Here is a 6,451-nt window from a genome sequence, read left to right on the forward strand (position 1 = left end):
CAAACACACACGAGCCTCTCCCGCCGATTGGGCTTGGCTGCTCGGGGAGGGTTTTTTTTCCCTTTTCCCCTTTTTTTTTTCCCTTCTTTTTTTTTTTTTTCTTTTAATTCCTCGCTGCTCTCTCCAAGCCGGCGCGTCTCTGCCAAAACCGCTGGAAGAGGGGGGGGAGCTGCCAAGGCAGGCGGTGGGGGAGGGCACGGGAGCTGTGCCCACCCGCATGGCTGCCACGGGGGGTTTGGGGTCACGGGTGAGTGTCGCATCCCGGGGGGCACCTGGGGGTCCCGCACCCCGGTGACACCGGCCGGAGGGGGATGGGACGGAGGTGGGGATCGGTTGGGTGAAGGGATGGGGGTGTCCAGGGAGGGAATTCGGGGGGGTTGCCATTCCAGTCGCGGGGTGCAAGGGACGGGACTGGCCCGCTGCCCGGTGCCGGTGACGGGTGCCAGTGTCCCATACACAGAGCCCGGATCTCGGTACCGATGTCAGTGCATTGAACCTCCTGCCAGTGCCGGGGCCAGTGCCGGGGCCGGGGCCCGGTACCGGTGCCAATGTTCGGATCCTGGTGCTCGTGCCAGTGTCTGGATCCCGGTGCTGGTGCCGGTGTCTGGATCCCTGTGTCAGTGCCCCGTGCCCCGTTCCGGTGCCAATGTCCGGATCCCGGCTCTGGTGCCAATGCCGCTGTCCAGATCCCGGTGTCGGTGCCCCGTGTCAGTGCCTGGTGCCGGTTGCCGGATCCCGGTGTGGGTGCCAATGCCGGTGCCAGTGTCCGGATGCCGGTGCCGGATCTCGGATCCCGGTGCCGGTGTCCGCCGGCGGTGGCCGTTAGGTGGCGGGCGCGGGGTGTCCGGCCGCCGGCAGGACGGGAAAACCGGGCAGTTTGCAGGAAAACGTGCTGCCGGGACCCGGCGGTGCCCTCCCGGCCAGGGGTGTCCTGGGGACACGCAGAACCCGGCCCGGCCCGAGCTGGTGATGCCCACGCGGCCCCCGGTGCCCCCCGAACCTGGGTCTGGGGGGTCTGGGGTCCGTCAGCTCTGAGCCCCAACCCCGGCCTTGTGTGTCCCCACGGGCCACCCCGGCCCCTTTCTCATGGGGTGTCTCTGCACGGGTGTTGGGGGACAGCTGGGGCAGCACTGGGTTAAACTGGGGGATGAATCATGGAATCATGGAATGGTTTGGGTTGGAAGGGACCTTAAAGCTCACCTCGTTCCACCTCCTGCCATGGGCAGGGACACCTTCCACTAGCCCACATTGCTCCAAGCCTCACCCAACCTGGCCTTGGACACTTCCAGGGATGGGGCAGCCACAGCTTCTCTGGGCCTTACCACCCTCACAGGGGAGAATTTCTTCCCAATATCCCATCTATCCCTGCCCTCTGACAGTGGGAAACCATTCCTCCTTGTCCTGTCCCTCCATCCCTTGTCTCAAGTCCCTCTCCAGCTCTCCTGGAGCCCCTTTAGGCCCTGCAAGGGGCTCTCAGGTCTCCCTGGAGCCTCCTCTTCAGGTGAACACCCCCAGGTCTCCCAACCTGACTCCAAAGCAGAGGGGTTTCAGCCCTCGGAGCATCTCTGTGGCCTCCTCTGGACTTGCTCCAACAGCTCCGTATCCTTCTGATGTTGGAGACCCCAGAGCTGGAGTCAGCTCTGCAGGTGGGTTCTCACAAGGGCAGAGTAGAAGGGGAGATTTCCCTCCTTCAACCTGCTGTGTGGATGAAGGACAAATGATGAATGCAAAACATCCCTCTCACTGCAGGTCCAGCACTGTGACTTCCCTGCAGTGCCAGATGCTGCTCATCCCTGTGCCTGCCTCCTCATGAGCCCCAGGCTGCTGCCAAGGGAGTGAGAGCACGGAAATGCCCTGTCTGCACCCCCTTCCCGTGGGGCTCCCTGTCATCAAGGGCCCCCCATTCCCAACGTTCCTTCCACCACTGCGGAAACTGGCAGCAAATTATCAGCAAATCCACCCAGTTCCTCCCGGGCTGTGAGAGGTGTGAAGGCCCAAACCTGGCCGCCCTCTTAAAGAAGTGTGAGCTCAATCCACGCTCAGGACAGTCCCTCTGGAGCCCGGCTGTCTGGCTTGTCTCAGCTCCCACTTTATTTTAGGGAAAGTGCTGATGGCTGTGGCCGCAGGAAATCTGGGAGGTGGAAATTAGGGAACGTTTTGCCCTCCACACCCCGTGCTGGGACGTGCCAGGGGATGGTGTTGGGGGGGGCTGTGGATGAGCTGCTGGGCCTCCGGTGGGTTTTGCAGGGACTTGTGTGGGATTGGGAGTGGATTTTCTGTTCACCTGCATCCTTGCAAAAGGCTGCGGGCTGGGGACACGGAGTGCCCCAGGATGTGGAGAGGGGATGAGCATCGTCCGGGGCAGCACAGCCGGGCTGGCCCATCTGTCCGTCCGTCCGTCCCCCGGCTGGCGTTGCCGGGTGATGTAATGCTTGAGTGAAAACACACGCGGTCGTTAAACACGAGCTCTCTGCTCCAGAGGAGCGGCGCGGGAGCTGATGGATGCAGGGACCAGCAGCTTTGCAGCGGTTCCAGCAGCCTCAGGGCTGTGATGTGACCCGTGGGACGCAGACCCCCGGACGGGGCTGGCCGGGAGTCCGGGTGATGCATCCTCGGTGCGTCTGTCTGTAAAACATGTCCAGAGCGGGGCTGGGAAAGCGGCCTCGCTGGGAAGCAGAACTGGGAAGCAGAACTGGGGCAGCTGGCCGGCTCCGAGCAGCTCCCATCCCTTGCCAGTGAAAGGGCTCTGACTTATGAATGCGTGATTTGTACCTAGAAAGAATAGATGTGAGGCAAGATCTCCCCGCCCCTGGCACTCGTGCCTGGAGCGGGATCCAAACCCTTTGTGATTTGGCCGGGACAGAGCCGAGCGCTCCGCGAGCCGCCCCCGGGGACGGGCTGGGAGTGTCCCCCCAAGCGCGCAGGGAGTGTCCCCCCAAGTGTGCAAAGCGCCGAGGAGAAGCTGCTGGGGAAGGCACAGATACGGGTACGGTCTGACGGGAAGGGGGCAAGGCAGGAAATTCTTCCCGCAATGGGGAAAAGAAGGGGATTGCTGCATGGTGCAGTGCCTGGGTGAGAAAACCCAGCACGAGAGCACCTGGGGCCACATCCAGGATCTGCCCGTAGCAGGGCTGGGGCATTTGCCGGGAGCTGTGGAGCTCTGGGAAGGACGGATGCTTCCTGCATCCAGTCCCCTCGCGGTGGCAGGTGCAGGTCACACGCGGACCCCCGAACGCTGACATAGCTGCTGGGGGAGATGCCAAAGAGCCTTACGCTGCTGTCACACACTCAGAGCTGTCCCGGGGGTAACACCGACGTGCAAAACACAGAAGTAAACATCCCTTTGCCATAGCTACGAGGAGCCCCACACCTGCCTGGCCCCCCAGACCCCAATCCTGCTCCATGAGCTGTTGACGGCGTTGCCGCAGTAACGGGGTGTGACGGGGCTTTATGGATGCACTCAAAGGAAAGGTATGTGTGAGGGGCAGGCCACGGAAACAGCGTGGCCTCCTCACAGTCCCAGGGCAGCTGAGGCTGGTACAAGGGTTCAGAACAGCCAGACTCACCAGTATCATGGGGGGCTACATGGTTTTCATCCATCCTGTCTCTCTGCTGAGCAAGTGTTTGGCCATGGTGCTTGTTCCAGGAAGGTGGGGCAGGCTCCATCTTTCACCAAGGGACAGGGAAGCTACCTCTTCCCATGCTGAGCATCCTTATGCTTTTCTGCCTTGTTAATTGCTGACCAACAGGTTGTCAGCCCTCTGGATGGTGCAAAAAGAAAGCTCCGAACTGTCTGAAATGGACACCTCTGTCAGTCAGGCCAGAGAAATGCCTCCCAGAGCAGGGGCAGGAGGGGGAGGTGGGTTGTGAGGCATGGACAGGGCTCTGTGGTACCCAGGAATCAAGGCAAGGCTCTGCTCGGCCTTATTTTCAGCAAGTGGAACTTTCTGGCCCACCGAGTGCCACACTCAGAGCTTTTGTCACGAGCCCACAGTTGTCCCCATGGCTCTGCCAGGCCAGCTCTGACATTTGCAGCCAGGTCTGAGCAGTGGGCAGCAGGCAGGGCACCAGCCAACACCCCAGCACATGGCTCCAGCTGCAGCTCTTGTGTTTTCTGGCCAGAAACCTGGATAAGCTCTGCCCATGGGCTGGTCCATGGCAGGGTCTCTGGAGCAAGGGAACATCACCCCCTGCTCCCATCAACCATCCAAGAGTCATGGAGTTGGGCTGGAGATTGGGCTGGATGGGCAACTGTTAAAGCATTGAGGATCACTGGGTATTCCAAATGTGGTCTGGGGGTGGGGTCCCCATCTCCCTCTCCCCTGTGCATCCCATGGCATCCCCCAGCACATTCCCTGGGGAGAACACTCAACCCCATCTGTGCAGCCCATGCCACAGCCCCACAGGACACCCATATGGCACATGCCTGGTGCAGCTGAGGGAGCCATCCTGTCCTTGGGATGAGGCTGGAAGCAACCATGGACATGTGTCTCAGCATCATGGATGGGATCCTAGACTAGAATCATAGAATCATAGAATGACCTGGGTAGGAAGGGACCTTAAAGATCATCTCATTCCACCCCTGCCATGGGCAGGGACACCTTCCACTATCCCAGGTTGCTCCAAGCCCTGTCCAACCTGGCCTTGAGCAGTCCCAGGGGTGGGATTGTCTCAGCTGTCCCCAGGTACACTTGGTGCTGAAGACATGAGAGGTGTTGCCAGCACTGCAGGGGCTGTCTGGGGATGGTGGGACCTCTCCCTGCCAGGTCCCACTGTACATCTGTCCCTTGGGTTTGATGAACTAACAAGGCTCCTGTGACCCCAGTCATACCCTGCCCAACCTTAACTTCCCATTAGCTCCTCTTTCCCTGGCAGCCCCTGCCTGGGGTTTTTATGGGAAGAGGATGCTGCTTGGTGGGACCAGAGCTGGAGCTGCAGCCAAGTGTGGCAGCAGGCTGCTCTTCCTTGGCATGACCAACAGAAACAGCATCGTTCTCCCACAACCAAGATCCTTTGGGAATGTTTCCCATTGAAATCTCCTCGGGAGAGAAGGGGAGACACCATCCCAGCTCCTCCTATAGATCGCTCACCCCGGTTTCTCTTTTCTGCTGTGTGTGAACAACCAGGGCCAGATCCACGACTCCTCCTTGGTAACTGCTCTGTAACGCTGGGCCACCCATTCCTTTCCTGTCCCTCCATGGTGCTCTCCTTTTCCATCTTTTCCCCAGTTCTGGTGCCTGGTTCCCCCAGCCTTTGGCCCCCAAATCACTGCTGAACTGATGACCCCCTTGCTGGAGGTCCCACCACTTGTTCCAGCTCTCCTTGCCTTGGTCACAGCCATGTGCCTCCCGCACAGGCTTTGCCTCTCTCTCATCCTTTCTCCTTCCCTGGTGGATAATCAGCTCTCCTAGTTCTGGGAAGACCCCTGGATGTGCAGCACAAGTGAGGCTGGGATTGTGCTGTGAGTGGTGCAGCCCTGGGACAGCAGTGACGGGATCTCCATCCTTGGACATGTTCAAAACGTGCCTGGACAAGGCCCCGAGCAGTTGGACCCAGCTTTGGAGTGCTTGCTCAGGGGCTGGGATGGAGACCTCCAGGCTTCCCTTCCAACCTAAATCCTTCTATGATTTATACTGAATTCTCTTCGGTATTTTGCAGTTCTGGGAAGCCTTCAGTGATGTATCGTTGAACTGCTCTAATCCAGTGCTGGCCAAGGAGGGATTTAGTGGTCCTGGCTCCACACATCTCATTCACATTGTCCTTCCCAAGGACAGCTGAACATCTGCTGCCCATAGGTAACTCCAGGCCGCCGCACGGCCCCGCTCCCAGCTTGGGTGTGAAACCTCTGCCTGCCTCCATCCCCGCTGACCTGTGCCTGGAGCTTTCAAGTGGCTGTTTTCATCCTTCTCGGGGCCGTCTGTGAGCATTCCAAGGGTTGATTAAAAGGTACCATCACTGCAAAACATGCTGTGCCTGAGTGGATGGAGCTTTCAGCAACCGAAGCGCAGTGTTTACTGGAAGGCGCCGCGGTCGTCCTCGGTCAGGACTGATTCCCTGCCAGATGTCAGCTCTGACCCCCAGCAGCTTCAAAATTGGAGGATTGTTTTGTATTCTTGAAAGAAAGGGGGGAGAGAAAAAAAAAAAAAAAAAAAAAAGGAAAAAGGGGGTATGTTTATTATGAGGATATTGCTTTTCGCTGCCTGTGTGCTCCGCCACGGCCAAAGCGCGTTCAAAGGGACTCTCAAATCGCCTTTGTGCGGAGAGCGAGGCTGGAAAACATCAACCCAGGAGGGGAGAGCTGAAGCAAGTCGTGGGCAACTGAGCACAGAGATGTAACTGGTAACACTCAGCCAGAACATGAACTTTAGACACTGCCTGTGCTCCAGTTTGTGTCTGTAGCACAGAGGGGCCCTGAGGAAAAGGCGGTGGAGCTCTATTATCTCGCAGCCAG

General features: G+C 59.2%; 1 long non-coding RNA gene across 1 annotated transcript; it reads left to right on the plus strand.

Moving 5' to 3' along the window:
• Window positions 1–3,565: 3,565 nt before the first annotated feature.
• Window positions 3,566–5,965, plus strand: LOC116796745. The gene is made up of 2 exons (XR_004360500.1): window positions 3,566–3,650; window positions 5,659–5,965. It is a non-coding gene; the product is annotated as an uncharacterized LOC116796745 (long non-coding RNA).
• The last annotated feature ends 486 nt before the right edge of the window (window positions 5,966–6,451 follow it).

The sequence above is a fragment of the Chiroxiphia lanceolata genome, chromosome 20 (genome assembly GCF_009829145.1).
Source record: "Chiroxiphia lanceolata isolate bChiLan1 chromosome 20, bChiLan1.pri, whole genome shotgun sequence".
Classification (NCBI taxonomy): Eukaryota; Metazoa; Chordata; class Aves; order Passeriformes; family Pipridae; genus Chiroxiphia; species Chiroxiphia lanceolata.